Source organism: Schistocerca piceifrons, chromosome 1 (genome assembly GCF_021461385.2).
Source record: "Schistocerca piceifrons isolate TAMUIC-IGC-003096 chromosome 1, iqSchPice1.1, whole genome shotgun sequence".
Lineage (NCBI taxonomy): Eukaryota > Metazoa > Arthropoda > Insecta > Orthoptera > Acrididae > Schistocerca > Schistocerca piceifrons.
Genome location: NC_060138.1, coordinates 1,124,862,768 through 1,124,881,770, shown reverse-complemented (window position 1 = coordinate 1,124,881,770; position 19,003 = coordinate 1,124,862,768).

Here is a 19,003-nt window from a genome sequence, read left to right as displayed (position 1 = left end):
GAGGGCCTGCAAGGTACTGACAGGGATGTGGAGCCATGCCTTGGCCACCTGCGCTAGGTTTCTCGTTTGAGGATCCGTGGCACAAACAGCGCAATTGAGGGTTCCTACAGATTCTCGATTGGGTTTTAATGCGGGGATTTGGTGGCCAGCGGAGTACGATGAACTCATCCTGGTGCTCTACGAACCACGCTCGTATGGTGTGAGCTGTGACACGTTGCATTATCCTGCTGGTAGATGCCATTGTGACGAAGAAAAACAAACTGCGTGTATGGGTGGACGTGGTCCCCAAGGACAGATGCATACTTGTGCTGTTGATCCATTGTGCGATGATGAGATCACCCAGGGCATTGCACGAAAACATTCCCCAGTTGACACCACTTCTTCCTCCGGAATGGACCTTTGCAGAGTGTTTGCTTTCAGACGTTTCACGCCGTACACATCAATAGCCACCTGTCCGATGAAGAATAAAACGTGATTCATCTGAAAAGACCACCTGTCGCCACTCACTGGGCGTTCAGCTACGGCACTGGCGTGCGAAGTCTAGCCTGCATCGCCGATGAGCAGCAGTCAGCATGGTTGCATGAACCAGGGGGTCTGCTGTGGAGGACCAGAGTAGACTGTAGAGAGTGTACAGAATGGCAACACGGCTGTAAGCCATTCGCCAAAATTTAGTACACATGCGCAAAGTCTGCCAAACTGAAACCGAGTAAACAGCTGTGTCTGAAGCCAAAGGTGAATGGATACGTTTCGTTTACTTTATTAATCGTGCACTTTAGCGCCTGGTGCTTACCTACAAGTAAACAGTTATTTGATGTGTTGTCAAAGTTACATTTATACAGGGTGTTACAAAAAGGTGCGGCCAAACTTTCAGGAAACATTCCTCACACACAAATAAAGAAAAGATGTTATGTGGACATGTGTCCGGAAATGCTTAATTTCCATGTTAGAGCTCATTTTAGTTTCGTCAGTACGTACTGTACTTCCTCGATTAACCGCCAGTTGGCCCAATTGAAGGAAGGTAATGTTGACTTCGGTGCTTGTGTTGACATGCGACTCATTGCTCTACAGTACTAGCATCAAGCACATCAGTACATAGCATCAACAGGTTAGTGTTCATCACGAACGTGGTTTTGCAGTCAGTGCAATGTTTACAAATGCGGAGTTGGCAGATGCCCATTTGATGTATGGATTAGCACGGGGCAATAGCCGTGGCGCGGTACGTTTGTATCGAGACAGATTTCCAGAACGAAGGTTTCCCGACAGGAAGACGTTCGAAGCAATTGATCAGCGTCTTAGGGAGCACGGAACATTCCAGCCTATGACTCGCGACTGGGGAAGACCTAGAACGACGAGGACACCTGCAACGGACGAGGCAATTCTTCGTGCAGTTGACGATAACCCTAATGTCAGCGTCAGACACGTTGCTGCTGTGCAACGTAACGTTGACCACGTCACTGTATGGAGAGTGCTATGGGAGAACCAGTTGTTTCTGTACCATGTACAGCGTGTGCAGGCACTATCAGCAGCTGATTGGCCTCCAGGGGTACACTTCTGTGAATGGTTCATCCAACAATGTGTCAATCCTCATTTCAGTGCAAATGTTGTCTTTACGGATGAGGTTTCATTCCAACGTGATCAAATTGTAAATTTTCACAATCAACATGTGTGGGCTGACGAGAATCCGCACGCAATTGTGCAATCACGTCATCAACACAGATTTTCTGTGAATGTTTGGGCAGGCATTGTTGGTGATGTCTTGATTGGGCCCCATGTTCTTCCACCTACGCTCAATGGAACGCGTTATCATGATTTCATACGGGATACTCTACCTATGCTGCTAGAACACGTGCCTTTACAAGTACAACACAACATGTGGTCCATGCACGATGGAGCTCCTGCACATTTCAGTCGAAGTGTTCGTACGCTTCTCAACAACAATTTCGGTGACCGATGGATTGGTAGAGGCGGACCAATCCCATGGCCTCCACGCTCTCCTGACCTCAACCCTCTTGATTTTCATTTATGGGGGCATTTGAAAGCTCTTGTCTACGCAACCCCGGTACCAAATGTAGAGACTCTTCGTGCTCGTATTGTGGACGGCTGTGATACAATACGCCATTCTCCAGGGCTGCATCAGGGATTCCATGCGACGGAGGGTGGATGCATGTATCCTCGCTAACGGAGGACATTTTGAACATTTCCTATAACAAAGTGTTTGAAGTCACGCTGGTACGTTCTGTTGCTGTGTGTTTCCATTCCATGATTAATGTGATTTGAAGAGAAGTAATAAAATGAGCTCTAACATGGGAAGTAAGCGTTTCTGGACACTAGTCCACATAACATATTTTCTTTCTTTGTGTGTGAGGAATGTTTCCTGAAAGTTTGGCCGTACCTTTTTGTGACACCCTGTATAATGAGCAGTAGTTAGAGAAAGGACCACACAGGAAAGTAATGAGCGGTTCCCACAAAGTGGATGACAGCAAGACGTGAGAAAAATGAGTTCCTCGATTTTCTTACTGTAAACAACAAAAGCCCACTAAATTATAAAAAATACTGTAAGTAATGAAGCAAAGCTATATAACTCCTGGAGTTAGTTTTTTAGCAGAGGTTCTCCTTCTCCATTAAAAACGACTTAGTTCGCATTTGCTTGTTTTCTTCACAAAATGTATCGATTCTGCGGAACCTACTTGGTGCACATTACTGATATTTTTCAAATGTTATAGTTTCATATCACAGCTCGGTAATGAAGCATCTACTTTTTCGATTTTGCTCACAGTTACTGTGATACTTAATTTCCTAGTACACTGCAGCATAAAATTTGGAGAGCCTGCAGTGATAATGAGGTCACTGGCTACTTTACGTTTGGTTCTTTTTAGGTGATACGTTTGTGTGTACTAAATGTAGCTAACATATCGAAATTGTTTTTAAAGTGGGAAGAACGGAGAAAACAGAAGCTGGAGGGTTGAATGAAACGTAATGCCTCCACCTTCGTTAATGGGATTGGATGGGAATATTTTAATAAATCAAATGCAGAAATAATCCTTAGAATGTCATCTTTAATTACCAATATTCACTTTTCCACATAATCACCAGCCAATTGGATACATTTCTGTCAACGATGAACAAGTTTTCTGAAGCCGTCACAGAAGAAGTCGACACTCTGTTTCCGCAACCACAGTCTCGCAGTTCTCTCAACGTCTTCATCAGAAGCATAATGATGTCCCCCGCAGATTGTGTTTCATTATCAGGAACAGATGGAAGTCAGACGGTACTAAATCTGGACTGTATGGAGAATGCCGTATGGTGGTGAGATTCAGCCTCTGAAGTTCAGCTGTGGTGGCATGTGAAGTGTGTGGCCAAGGAAAGAAATAATGAGACGCATACGTTCATGTGAAATGCTGATTGTGCTTGCAATTTCTCTCTGAGTGATACGACGATCGTCCTGAATCAATCCGTCAACATTTTCCTTGTGAAACTCGGTGGTTGCTGTCACAGGACGTCCAACTCTTTGTTGGCCAGGTCAGATGTTTCCGCCTCAACATCTTTAAACTTACTCACATCAATAGAATCACCATTAACTGGTTTCATTCTCTGATGAATCTCCCTTGGGGTGACACCTTCTGCTGTCAAGAATTCAGTGACTGCGCCTTGCTTAAATCGCAGTGACCGAACGTCTGCGAAGTGATCCACACTTCACACTGTAACAACACAACCGTTCAATGCTAAGGCTTCCCGCCAACTGGAACTGTAACGCAGAGGCTACGGAACAAGCCGGTACCTGCCGCATACCAATGCTGCCAACTGTTGAAGAGTTACGAAGGTGGAGGCATTATTTTTCAGTCAACCCTCGTACAATATTTTATTTGAGCGTGCTGCCTGACGGCGTCACGTGCAAGTAGCATGCTGCTCATTGGTGAACAGTTCGTGCTAATAGGCGCACGTTTCTCAAATTAGTGATCGTGATTTGTTGTTGAATTTACTGCTGGAAGAAAATGATGAAGAAGAAGACATTCCACACCAACAATTATGTAACAGTAAAGCTGAGAACATCTCATATTTAGGACTAAGCGTGACAAAAGTTTCTTTGAGACACTTATCAATCGTCATTTATTAAAACGAATATGATTCGTACTACATAAAATGTTAGCCTGAACATACAGGTACGGGGCTAACTCAAAACATGTGTATAAACTAAATTTTAATGCTGCCTAGTGTCTTCTTTTGGAATAGTATGAATGTTAATTCGAAATAAATTCGCTGACTGCGAATATCTTGACTTCGGCTGTGTTGGGTATAGAGATAGTATTAATTCATGGTATATGAAAATTTATGCTTGGTGGGATCCGAACCCGGATTCGCCGCTTATCGGGAGCGGTCACGTTACGCACTTCGGTTGTCTGTGCACACCAATCTGTTTCGAATTAATGTCGTACAGCTATCAACTGTCATTAATAAGTGTTCATCCAGACATGCAAGTAAGTAAAATCTATGATTTACTTTCAGATTGAAAACATGAATGAAAATTACATCTTTGATATGAACATTCTAACACCCACAGTGTGTCTCATAAGAGGTGTTTCTGTTGGAAGTATGAAATGAATCGTCGTGTGGCTAGGGCCTCCCGTCGTCTAGACCGGTCGCCTGGTGCAAGTCATTTTAGTTGACGCCACTTCGGCGACTTGTGCGTCGATGGGGATGAGATGATGAAGAAGACGACACAAAAACCCAGTCCCGAGCAGAGAAAAATCTCCGACCCAGCCAGGAATCGAACCCGGGCCCTCTAGCACGGTGTTCCATCGCGCTGACAACTTTTTTTTTTCATTGTTGATCGTTGTGTTCGGTCGTTGTGGACATCCTGTTCAATTTCGGTGGTTGATCCTTCCACTCAGTTTTTTATTACAGAGGCCAACCGGTTCTCTGGCCGAACACGCTGAGCTACCGTGTCGGCACCTCTCAGCCATCGAGGCGGACGCTGTTGGCAGTGAAGTTGATTTATCAGCCAAAATCCCAGAAGAGAAAAATTAAGATGTAAAGCAACATTGCTGCAAGGAAAAAACCGATGTTTACGAAATAAAGTAGCTTCATTGTTATCTGAAGCTAAAAGCAGTGGCAGTTCACAACTTGCACATGTGTACAGTAATGAATTTAAAAGCCTATGCGATAAGTTTATCAGACTTATCACAACTTGTCTCATTAGCGTTTCCTTTCGTAAATGATTTCATTTACCCAATTAGATTACTTCCGTATCGTAAGAATGTCCATTTCGAGCTGTATTAGTAAGAAGCTATCGTTTCGCGTTTACTCGGTTTGAATATGGCGTCGAGCGCAACGGTCTCAGGCGCTGCAGTCATGGACTGTGCAGCTGGTCCCGGCGGAGGTTCGAGTCTTCCCTCGGGCATGGGTGTGTGTTTAAATAACTCCCGGGAATTCAGCCAGGTAGCACTTTCAGCGACCGCCGATATTTCGGCGGGAGAACACCCCGCCATTTTCAAGGCAAACTGCAACGGACAGGCGCCTTGTTTCTTTAGATACGTTGACGATACCTTCGTTGTTTGGCCTCATGGTAGGGAGAATTTGAATGTCCTTCTAGAACATCTGAACTCGATCCACCCGAACATTCGTTTTACGATGGAGGTGGAAGAGGATGGTTGCCTTCCCTTTCTTGACGTGTTGGTTAGGAGGAAGGATGATGGATCTTTGGGACGTGGAGTCCACAGGAAACGTACTCACACCGACTTGTACTTACAGGCTAATAGTTGTCACCATCCGGCTCAGCGTGAAGGGGTACTTCGTACCTTGGTACACAGCGCACATGTCGTTTCTGACGCTGAGACTTTGCCAGCTGAGCTGTCCCATCTTGAAGTTACATTTCGTCAAAATGGTTATAGTGATAGACAGATTGAACGTGCGTTGCGCTATCGACCAACTGTACATCGGGTGATTGATGATAATTCTGAGTCGACACCTAAGTCTACAGCCTTTTTGCCTTACGTAGGAAACACGTCCAACAAGATCGGTCGTATTTTACGGAAATACGATGTGAAACGTGTTTTCCGACCTTCATCTAAAATTAGAGCACTTTTGAGTTCTGTTAAGGATGATCTTGGACTGCGTAAGACGGGTGTATATCGTATTCCTTGTAGCTGCGGCATGGCATATATTGGTCAAACTACACTCCTGGAAATTGAAATAAGAACACCGTGAATTCATTGTCCCAGGAAGGGGAAACTTTATTGACACATTCCTGGGGTCAGATACATCACATGATCACACTGACAGAACCACAGGCACATAGACACAGGCAACAGAGCATGCACAATGTCGGCACTAGTACAGTGTATATCCACCTTTCGCAGCAATGCAGGCTGCTATTCTCCCATGGAGACGATCGTAGAGATGCTGGATGTAGTCCTGTGGAACGGCTTGCCATGCCATTTCCACCTGGCGCCTCAGTTGGACCAGCGTTCGTGCTGGACGTGCAGACCGCGTGAGACGACGCTTCATCCAGTCCCAAACATGCTCAATGGGGGACAGATCCGGAGATCTTGCTGGCCAGGGTAGTTGAGGAGGAGGAGATTAGTGTTTAACGTCCCGTCGACAACGAGGTCATTAGAGACGGAGCGCAAGCTCGGGTGAGGGAAGGATGGGGAAGGAAATCGGCCGTGCCCTTTCAAAGGAACCATCCCGGCATCTGCCTGAAGCGATTTAGGGAAATCACGGAAAACCTAAATCAGGATGGCCGGAGACGGGATTGAACCGTCGTCCTCCCGAATGCGAGTCCAGTGTGCTAACCACTGCGCCACCTCGCTCGGTCAGGGCAGTTGACTTACACCTTCTAGAGCACGTTGGGTGGCACGGGATACATGCGGACGTGCATTGTCCTGTTGGAACAACAAGTTCCCTTGCCGGTCTAGGAATGGTAGAACGATGGGTTCGATGACGGTTTGGATGTACCGTGCACTATTCAGTGTCCCCTCGACGATCACCAGTGGTGTACGGCCAGTGTAGGAGATCGCTCCCCACACCATGATGCCGGGTGTTGGCCCTGTGTGCCTCGGTCGTATGCAGTCCTGATTGTGGCGCTCACCTGCACGGCGCCAAACACGCATACGACCATCATTGGCACCAAGGCAGAAGCGACTCTCATCGCTGAAGACGACACGTCTCCATTCGTCCCTCCATTCACGCCTGTCGCGACACCACTGGAGGCGGGCTGCACGATGTTGGGGCGTGAGCGGAAGACGGCCTAACGGTGTGCGGGACCGTAGCCCAGCTTCATGGAGACGGTTGCGAATGGTCCTCGCCGATACCCCAGGAGCAACAGTGTCCCTAATTTGCTGGGAAGTGGCGGTGCAGTCCCCTACGGCACTGCGTGGGATCCTACGGTCTTGGCGTGCATCCGTGCGTCGCTGCGGTCCGGTCCCAGGTCGACGGGCACGTGCACCTTCCGCCGACCACTGGCGACAACATCGATGTACTGTGGAGACCTCACGCCCCACGTGTTGAGCAATTCGGCGGTACGTCCACCCGGCCTCCCGCATGCCCACTATACGCCCTCGCTCGAAGTCCGTCAACTGCACATACGGTTCACGTCCACGCTGTCGCGGCATGCTACCAGTGTTAAAGACTGCGATGGAGCTCCGTATGCCACGGCAAACTGGCTGACACTGACGGCGGCGGTGCACAAATGCTGCGCAGCTAGCGCCATTTGACGGCCAACACCGCGGTTCCTGGTGTGTCCGCTGTGCCGTGCGTGTGATCATTGCTTGTACAGCCCTCTCGTAGTGTCCGGAGCAAGTATGGTGGGTCTGACACACCTGTGTCAATGTGTTCTTTTTTCCATTTCCAGGAGTGTATCAGGACCGTGGAGGACCGATGTACTGAGCATAAACGGCACACACGATTACAGCAGCCAAATAGATCTGCTATTGCCGAACATTGCTTGGATACTGGTCACCCCATGTTATATAATAACACCGAGATACTGGCATGCACGTCCAGCTATTGGGACAGTGCTATTAGGGAGGCAGTTGAAATTAAATTAGCGAGCAACCTCGTTAACAGGGATGGAGGTTTTTATTTAAGCTCTGTTTGGAATCCGGCTCTCTCTCTCGTCAAAAAACAGAGGGACAGAGTCAATGCTACCTCACCTGCGAGTTCGTAGTCTCACTATCGATAGCTCTGACTTTGGTCATATTTGGTGGCACTAGTGTTCAGTGTGGATGTTACCTTTCCTGCACCAATCCGAGGTTTTAAATTTGCGTGTACGGCGCCTCTCCGTTGCAGTTTGCCTTGAAAATGGCGGGGTGTTCTCCCGCCGAAATATCGGCGGTCGCTGAAAGTGTTACCTGACTGAATTCCCAGAAGTTATTTGAAAGTTGTATACGCCAGGAGAAACTCAGGTCTCACATGGGCATGTGTGTTTGTCCTTATGGTAATTTAGTTTAAGTAGTGTGTAAGCTTAGGGACTGGTGACCATAGCAGTTAAGTCCCATAACATTTCACACACATTTGAACATTTTTTTTTTTTCTAGCGCAACGCTTGATAACATAGAAATCAAAGGAGCCACCCTCTGCTGTCCTTTCTGTGTACTCTCTATTCTGTGCCCCTACGCAGCATCCTTCGCTGGATGGTCGTTGAGGAGACATTGTTAGTAGCCCCTTTGTTGATTTGGGCGGTCGGTTGATAAACTGTTGCAAGTCTATCTGCCGTAACATCTCCTCAGCCCCGATCATATCTATGGCTTGCGGTGCACCACAGTTAACTAGGCGCCAGTTTTGAATAGCTCCATTTTCCCATGCGCGGTATATTTGCCCACGGCGACATGGTAACAGTTTACAGACTTTGCCGTTTCGGAAATTCATCTACCCTCGGCCCGAAAACCAATGACCATGCCCTTTGGGACGTCAAATAAATCACTCCGTTTGGAAATTACAAGGACCGCAGAGTTTTCAACGTCCCCCCCGACACACTTTATACACCCTCTCCTGCTTGTGCTGCCATCTGCCGTCTGAGTACTTATTGCAGCTGTCGTCAAACATTAGCGGTGGCCACCAAGCCCCTACCACGCCGTAGCGGAGAAGCGAGGCAACTGTCCCGCAATTGAAGCAGCTGATCGCCTCCATTTGCAGGGATGAATCCTAGCACTGGGGTTGTGATTTGAAGTATATGAGACGCAACAAGAGCAAACTGACGCACAAATTAAACACATATTTGTTTAAAAAAATACTGAGATTTCGAGTCTATTCTAAAAGTATACTTAAATGAATGAAGTTTCCTAATTTCCGAAGTACGTCTGCATAGAGACGCGAAACTTAAGAATGTAAGGCTCTTTCCTGACAAGGTGGAGCGAGTTTACATCGAGCTATTTGCATTAGATAATTACATGAAACTTTTAGAGTAGCAGACAGTACGATTATTATTTAATTCACATAATTTTCCTGTCAGGTCCTGTTTGCTTTTTGCCAACTACTGTGTGCATTTTGCACGCTTACTTTTGATTAGCACAGTATTGTCTACACTCCAATTTTTGTATGATTAATTGTAGTAACCCATATGACTTTAAATACCGTAGGAATTTCATTCGCACATTAGTTTTTAACACCGATAGCACCTCTGAAAGTATTTGAGTTTGCAACATTTGATCAAATATTTGACCATTTACGAAGTATAATCACCACCTGACAACACATGTTAAGTATCTCAACGCAATTATTCGACCTACCTCAGATTCATACTTAATATATATTTGCTTAAAAATCTAAAGACCTATCATGTGTCTAGTTCTTCATTCTGTTCAACTTAGTACGATAACCCTGTTAGTATTTTTAGTAATTTATATGAAAATACAATATAAGTACTTGACATGCAACAAAGTAGCTTTTTCTGTAATCTAACACTGCAACTTTTTCCCTATGTAACTTGCAATTTTTGTAGCAGAAAGTTTATTAGACACAGTATAAGGTGTAAATATAGACATCAGGTTAGGTCATAGAACAATCTGCTGTCACCTACATTTAGCATTTGCATTAATTGGCTTTGCAAATACTATACCTTTTTCAAATGAGTTGGAAATCCAAATACTGTCGGTATAGCATCGTCCTTCAGTTGATGTCTATTTACATAATTTTCTATGTAACAATTCTCTTCAAAATGAAGAGAGCACAGCAAATGATATGCTGTCGGTTAGAAGTTCTCTCTCCGAGTAGCAACAATCCATTTCCGATTTAAAAAATCATTTGTAAGGGGAAACCTAAACCAAAGGAAACGCTCATGATGTATTATTTCTCCATGAAAATACTATATACAAGTAATAGAAAGTAACAAAAAACCAGAAATGACCGACCTGTGAAATGTAACATTATTTCCGTCTTCGTCTTTGCTTCCATTCTTACTGTTACAATTAAAAGCAGTACACGAACGAACCATGTTTACGCACTGTTTCCCTGCAAATGGCGGCTTCTATCACGTTCAATGTGGGGACGCGACACTAGCGCCAATGCGCGGTCTAGTTTTTATTTAGTAAGTCTATGGCGGCCACTTTAACGTAACTGGACCGTGTAGTGACAGAGCCCCTTTTCCTCTGAACCTGAATCCGTGCTCCACACCGAGCGAGGTGGCGCAGTGTTTAGCACACTGGACTCGCATTCGGGAGGACGACGGTTCAATCCCTTCTCCGCCCATCCTGATTTAGGTTTTCCATGATTTCCCTAAATCGCTTCAGGCAAATGCCGGGATGGTTCCTTTGAAAGGGCGCGGCCGATTTCCTTCCCCACCCTTCCCTCACCCGAGCTTGCGCTCCGTCTCTAATGACCTCGTTGTCGACGGGACGTTAGAAACACTAATCTCCTCCTCCTCTCTGTGCTCCACGTGTCAACTGTAACAAAGAGATGCTCGGTCCAACAAGCAGTACTGCCTCCGATTTATATCCAACACTGCCGACTGGAAAACCGGAGGCTACTCGGAACAAAAGCGGTCGTTTCACCGGAGTGAAGCCGGCAAGTGGATGCCGATTTACCGACGAAGGTGCACTCTCAGTAGGTACTGTAACTTCGTAGGAGCTTTTGCGTCGCTCATTTGACGGAAAGTGTAACCCGTCTTTCACAGAATGTTTCGGGGAATGCTTGACGTGCTCAATAGCGCTGTATGAAGCATGTCTTTGGTACTGAAGACAACAACAACAACAACAACAACAGAGTAACAAAAATGGTTCAAATGGCTCTGAACACTATGGGACTTAACATCTGAGGTCATCAGTCCCCTACAACTTCTTAAAAAAAATCTTTATTCAATCCAATAGTATCATACATCATAACCCACCACCTTATACATTAGTGGGACTTAAAATCTACAATGCATTTTAATAATATTAGCAGCATTTTTACTTTTTATTTCTAGTTTTTAGTAAACTTATATGCTACAGGAAATGATGAGTTAGTTTATTAATGGGTAAGATCTACTGTCTAGTCTTAACTATTCTAAGGGCTACTTCCTGCAGCGGTACAGGCGTGCCAGTTGTTATATAAACCTACTATGTGGCCGCGCCCACCGAGCTAATCCCAGCGGGCATGCCCCTGGCACCGGGCTGGCCCTTTGGAAAATCGCTGCAGGTTCTGTTTGGGATGTTCTTTCTACTATCTACTGAAAAGAAATTAACTAAGTACTAGGTCACTATCTGTGTGCAGTTGTCAAATTCGGGTGTTAGCGCACCCTCCCCCTATTCCAGAGCGTGGCGGATTCCTACCCTCAAGGCGACTGGCCAGTCCACTCCCTGGCGGAATGGGATGGGTCGCATTGAGTCATGTCATCTTTAGTGGTTCATGTACTTTCCCTTCGAGATTCTCGCAGGACTTTTGCTGATACCTCGCTGGCAAGGCGGTTTATTATGTCGAATGTGGTCGGGTCTCTGATTAGCTGATAGGTGTCGTTGTTTGGTAGCTGGTTTCTTAAATCGCTGGCTTCATCATCGAAGATAGGGCACTCGTAGATCACGTGATCTGGAGCACCCTGTTCGGCTCCGCAGTCACACGAGGGGGTAGCCCTTTTCCCGAACCGGCAAAGATGTGCCATGTACAGTCCATGACCTGTGAGGAAGTGCAACAGTTCCTTGCTCGGTTGGAAATGCGAAAGTTGGAGGCGTTCTTTGATGTTCGGGAGCAGTTGGTAAGTCCTTTTGCCTGTTTCCTCTGTGTCCCAGAGTTCTTGCCATAGCTCTTCTCCTCTTCTTTTAATTGCAAACTTGTCCCCCACCCGCACTCCCAAGATGCTCTCAGTTTTTTCTACATCTCCCCTTTTCACCCAATACCAGGCCGCCTGTTCCCGGATTTTAATGTCCAGGGGACACACCCCCATGAGTGTTAGTAGTGCCCCTCCCAGAGATGTTCTGTATGCTCCAATGGAGCGTAGAAGCATGTTGCGTTGCACCCTCCTCACAGCCATAGCGGACACGACCATCGTGAGCCTGTGTGCCCAGACTCCACACCCGTAACTCACGATGGAAGCAAGAACAGTGTTATGGTACAGCCTTATGAGTTCCGGTGGAAGATGAAATCTGCTGTGTCCTATCATGATGAGACTGTTGAGAGCTTCTAATGATCTTTGAGTTACAGTTTCGATGTGTTTGGCCAAATTCAATCTTTCATCAATTATCACTCCCAGATACCGAGCCTCGCGACGCCGAATTACTGGTGAGCCCTCAATTCTTACTGCTGGATTTCTGGCCAATTGGCCTTTCAGTAATAGGTATGTTGACTTGTTAGGCACAATGTCATTCTCGTGTTGTGGCACCATTGTGTGAGAATTGTTAGTGTCCTATTGATTTTGGGTTCAAGGTCTTCGCGACTCCGGTCGCCAACCAGCAGAAGGAGGTCGACTGCGTAAGCTATCGCCTCTAGCACATCCACACTGTTCTCCAAGCTCTCTAGCAGAGGCTCCATATTTATATCCCAGAAGAGCGGTCCCAGGATAGAGTCCTGTGGACACCCCTTCGTAATTTTCTTGCCAATTCGCACGCTAGGGAACGATAGCCAAACCTCTCTTTCCATGCAATAGCTCCTAAGACAGCCGTATAACGGCCCTGGACACTCCTTCTCCCTCAGGCAGGAGAAGAGCGAAGGCCACCACAGGTTGTCGAAGACGCCACTGTTGTCCACCATGATGCCAACTATGTACGAGGGCAGTTCAATAAGTAATGCAACACATTTCTTTTCTCGGCCAATTTTGGTTGAAAAAACCGGAAATTTCTTGTGGAATATTTTCAAACATTCCCGCTTCGTCTCGTATAGTTTCATTGACTTCCGACAGGTGGCAGCGCTGTACGGAGCTGTTAAAATGGCGTCTGTAACGGATGTGCGTTGCAAACAACGGGCAGTGATCGAGTTTCTTTTGGCGGAAAACCAGGGCATCTCAGATATTCATAGGCACTTGGAGAATGTCTACGGTGATCTGGCAGTGGACAAAAGCACGGTGAGTCGTTGGGCAAAGCGTGTGTCATCATCGCCGCAAGGTCAAGCAAGACTGTCTGATCTCCCGCGTGCGGGACGGCCGTGCACAGCTGTGACTCCTGCAATGGCGGAGCGTGTGAACACACTCGTTCGAGATGATCGACGGATCACCATCAAACAACTCAGTGTTCAACTTGACATCTCTGTTGGTAGTGCTGTCACAATTGTTCACCAGTTGGGATATTCAAAGGTTTGTTCCCGCTGGTCCCTCGTTGTCTAACCGAACACCATAAAGAGCAAAGGAGAACCATCTGTGCGGAATTGCTTGCTCGTCATGTGGCTGAGGGTGACAATTTCTTGTCAAAGATTGTTACAGGCGATGAAACATGGGTTCATCACTTCGAACCTGAAACAAAACGGCAATCAATGGAGTGGCGCCACACCCACTTCCCTACGAAGAAAAAGTTTAAAGCCATACCCTCAGCCGGTAAAGTCATGGTTACAGTCTTCTGGGACGCTGAAGGGGTTATTCTGTTCGATGTCCTTCCCCATGGTCAAACGATCAACTGTGAAGTGTATTGTGCTACTCTACAGAAATTGAAGAAATGACTTCAGCGTGTTCGTAGGACAAAAATCTGAACGGACTTCTCCTTCTTCATGACAATGCAAGACCTCACACAAATCTTCGCACCCGAGAGGAGCTCACAAAACTTCAGTGGACTGTTCTTCCTCATGCACCCTACAGCCCAGATCTCGCACCGTCGGATTTCCATATGTTTGGCCCAATGAAGGGCGCAATCCGTGGGAGGCACTACGCGGACGATGAAGTTATTGATGCAGTACGACGTTGGCTCCGACATCGACCAGTGGAATGGTACCGTGCAGGCATACAGGCCCTCATTTCAAGGTGGCGTAAGGCCGTAGCATTGAATGGAGATTACGTTGAAAAATAGTGTTGTGTAGCTAAAAGATTGGGGAAGAACCTGGTGTATTTCAATGCTGAATAAAACAACCCCTGTTTCAGAAAAAAAATGTGTTGCATTACTTATTGAACTGCCCTCTTACTTGTGCGGAGACGACCCTCAGACCTCGGCCGCCAGGGCAATTGCGTCACACGCAGATCGCCCCTGCCGAAAACCGAATTGCCTGTCACTCATCCCGCACAGTACTCGGTGTGCCGTCAGTCTGTCAGCTAGTAACCTCTCCAGCAATTTGCCTAACAGGTCCAATAAACAGAGTGGTCTGTAGGACTTCACTTCTTTCGGATCTTTGTCCTGCCCTTTTTTGATGATTACGACATTGGCCTGGTTCCAGATTGTGGGGAATGTTCCGAGGCGCAAGGCCTCATTGTAGATTCTTGCTAAAGGTGCTACCAGCTGAGGAGTGAGGTGTTGCACCACCTCCGCGACGATGCCGTCTGGTTCTGGGGCCTTTCCTTTCTTTAGTGGTTTTATATGCGCCGCCACTTCCTCTTCTGAGAAAGGGTAGACCATGGTGTTGTTCTGGTATTCTTCCTGCATAGCCTGTCTAATTAGGCGTTGTTCTACGGTGTCTTCTTCAACTTTGTCATCAGGGAGGAGGGAGCGGAGAAGGGCCTCAGCAGTTTCCTGCCAAGACCCAGTCATCCGGTTTCCATCCCTAACAGTGGAAAGCACCATTGGCGACCTGATTTTTTCCCTTACTATTTTGTAAGGAGTGCCCCAGGGATCCATAGCCAATTGGCTGTGCACGTATTTTTCCCAGCTTTTCAACCTAGCTGCTCGCAGTTCTTTCTGGAACTGCTCTTTGGCTTCTCCGTATGTTTGTAGCCATCTTTATTTTTCTACCCAGACGACACTTCGCTGGTAATACCTCCTCGCCCTCCTGACAGACTGATGCATCTGCTCTAGCTCTGCAGACCATGGTGATGGAGAGGCCGCGGCGGCTCTCCTCCTGGTTGGTACAGCAGCCTTCGCCGCCCTGGTAAGTGGGCTCACCAGATCTTCGGCGTGTTTATTGACATCATCGTCATCTTCTGGCCTTGTCGGGGCGTCAAACTCTCATGCAAGGTGCTCCCATTTGGTCTTGTTGTAATTTAGTTGTACTTCCCACCCTATGTCCCTTAGAACTACGTAAACCTAACTAACCTAAGGAAATCACACACATCCATGCCCGAGGCAGGATTCGAACCTGCGACCGTAGCGGTTACGCGGTTCCAGACTGAAGCTCCTAGAACCTCTCGACCACAGCGGCCGGCAACAGAGCAACATTTTTTAGAGGAACACACCGCCATTCGCTCGTTTTATTGTTTATTGAAGTACAACTCAGGTTCCGGCCTTTTATGTCCTTTTCAAGTAGTTGATTTTATTATGTCTTTAACATATATTGCAGGACACTTAACATGTCAGGCCGGCCGAAGTGGCCGTGCGGTTCTAGGCGCTGCACTCTGGAACCGCGAGACCGCTACAGTCGCAGGTTCGAATCCTGCCTCGGGCATGGATGTGTGTGATGTCCTTAGGTTAGTTAGATTTAACTAGTTCTAAGTTCTAGGGGACTAATGACCTAAGAAGTTGAGTCCCATAGTGCTCAGAGCCATTTGAACCATTTTTGAACTTAACATGTGAAGCTCACAGTTGGCCGTAAATTAAGAAAATTATTGGTTCCTCACTAAATGCCAGATATAAAATAACCAGCTTGTAACAGGTCAGAAAATAACCGTGGGAGCACGTGTTATTTAGTAAAAACAGGCTTCTGTTGGTAAATAAAAAGATGAGCACACATCCTTCAAATAAAATGGTAGTGAAAGTAAAGAGTATTAGTCCAGTTGTATGATAGTGAAATCGAAGAGTATGAGTATTCGCTTTAACATCATGTGTTAACAGGGACAGCACAACGCAAAGAATAACCAGTACTTCGTGGCGATTGAGTAGCGTTGCTGCATGGCGGTAGCAGTCACCGTGGGCCACGTATCCGGTGATCTGAAGATGGCAGTATAACTTTATTGAAACTAGTAACTAGGATGTGTATCAACTGCGACCTGAGTAATAAAACTTCTAGTTTAGAAGCCTTTTTGTCCTGATACAGAGCTCGCTCTCCTGACAATGTCAGGTAATCACACTTAACGTACATCTGTTTTTGGGCTAGTGGCGTTCACGCATTTCTCACCCACTTAACCTCTTTGACGTGTTATTCTAGCCTAAACTACCTCGTTGCTTTCAACCTCTTTGCTCAGGTTGACTTTCTGCCATTTAACTGGCCCGTTGAACGTGCAGCTGTCCATGGTGCATTGTGACTGAAGTAGTGCAAGGGATACAGAGTGTATCAAAGAGGAAGATCGTTTAACTGTGTTTGTATACGCTCTGGTTAAAATGCCATACATTTACATTAATGAAGAACATGCAGATATGTTGTTTGTTTACTGACTTCTGCGATGGCACTTTCCGACACGTCGAATCACAGATCGTAGCGTGTATCCCAGAGTTTTCAGGACACTGCGTGAAACAGGAATTCTTCCAATTTCCCATTTTTCTTCTGAACGTGTAGTTCAACAAATTATGCAGGAACAGCAACACATTGTTGAAATAATGCAGTGTAGGCCTATTAACGGCGACTTTCTTAACGAGCACCTGTATGCCGAACATTACGTATTTTTCAATTAACACTTTGTAAAAGGCATGTTGTAGTATTTGCTAACTTTTGTACATGTGTGAAACTGACAATGTATTGAATAATACTGAATGTAAATAAGAATGTACATTGACATATGTTCAGCGACGGCAACCATTCAGAGAATGCACTTTCGGAGTGCTCTTTCAGTCATGGGCGTCTGCAGAAATTTGTGAACACGGGATAAGATCATAAAATTACCATTTTTGATTTAACTGAATCGCTCACTTCGAGATGGATGGCAGCCAGCCCTTGCCATGATTTGTGGTCGCTGTCAACAGGACGAAACGGGACGTTGGAAACCTGCTGCGCAATAGAAAAGTGCACTAACATTGTTTTAGGAGCGTATTGACAGGAATTTACTTATCTTTGGATAATACTCCAGCACAGATAACTGCAATATCTCCGAGAAATCGAAGCTTAAAACTGATGTTATCCGCTAGTTTTTTTTCGCACTTACTGAACAATAGCTGTATTAAGCTATGTCAGCACTGGCTTGTTTTCAGCATCGTTAGAATGCGCCTTCAATCAATCATGGGCGCCTACAGAAATGTATGAAGAGAGGATAAAATCACAAAATTATCATTTTCGATTAAACTGATTCACTCACTTTTCGATTTAACCGTCTAAAGCTACCTCCATTCACAATTACATCCAGTGTATCTTACGAGTTAGGAGATAAAGCTACAAATTATTCACAAAAAATAAATTCGTTCTTGCACCAAAAACACAAGATGGATTTAAAACGCGAAATAGAATAAAATCAGACTACCTGAGAAAAACCTGTTGATTGGTTATTAACAAAAATAACCAGGGAGAATGCCACTGATTATTACTTGTTGAAGAGGAGAAACGGAAGGCAGACTTTTAAAACGCTTATTCATCTACGATGCCACCTATAACATTTAGTTTGCTTGGAAAACTGCACATTCCATCATGTTAATGGATTTATTGCATTGTTTTCTTGCCTCCTATTTTTCCAAATTGATTAGCATAACTGAAGATAAGTAAAGTATGTTCTCAGATTTTCATATTTGGATTGCTTAGGTGTGACGTAATCCAGGCCCGCCATTCGGTGAGAGGAGTTTAGGAACATCCTAAACCAGCTTCATACTGGCTGACACAACCGACTCTTCCAACTCCCCATTCTGACACATTTCAAAGCAACCATGCCAACTGGACAGGTGAATTTATAATTCTACAACCACACTTTGTGCTAGTAGTAAGACGAGCTGTGTTCTAGGGTATATTGTTAGTGTGTGTTGCATACATTGAAGGTAAAGCATACATTCAGGGGAAAACTTGCTGTGGAGAGGGTGGAACCATGAGGCTTAACTGTTCAACGAAATTTGATGGTGAACTGAAGCAACAAAGAGTTTTTGTGATTTTTCAGTGCTCCTGTTTGGCACCCTCCTGTGTCACGATCACAAAATGGTGCAACATTGACACACACGTGTATAAAATGGTGAAGTGTCCCTCTAAGACCCCCCCCCCCCTCCCAGTTCAGAAATAACCTCAGTGGTACCTGCCCCCATTTATTGAGAATTTTGAATGATGTGCCATTACAGAGAAAACCTTCAGTGCAGTGCTAGGCCCCTGTAGGTAGGCCACTGGCACCAGAGGTGTATTAAGTGGTTGCCTACCTGCAGGCCCATTGCACTACACCAAAGGTTTTCTCTGTAATGGCACATCTTTTAAAGTTCTCAGTAACTGTGTCCAGGCCTAGAGTAACGTTGCAGGACACAATGCTTTTGCACTGTTACAGAGGAAGGTTGTCGGCACCTTGGAGCCAAATTCCAGATTTATGGGTTGCAGTGGGAGACAGTTACAGGGTTTCGAAAAAGTGATCCTTCAATTCTGTTGTGCAGTGTACGTCCTACCACTGACGGACTTCTTGGAGCCCAACAAGAATCAC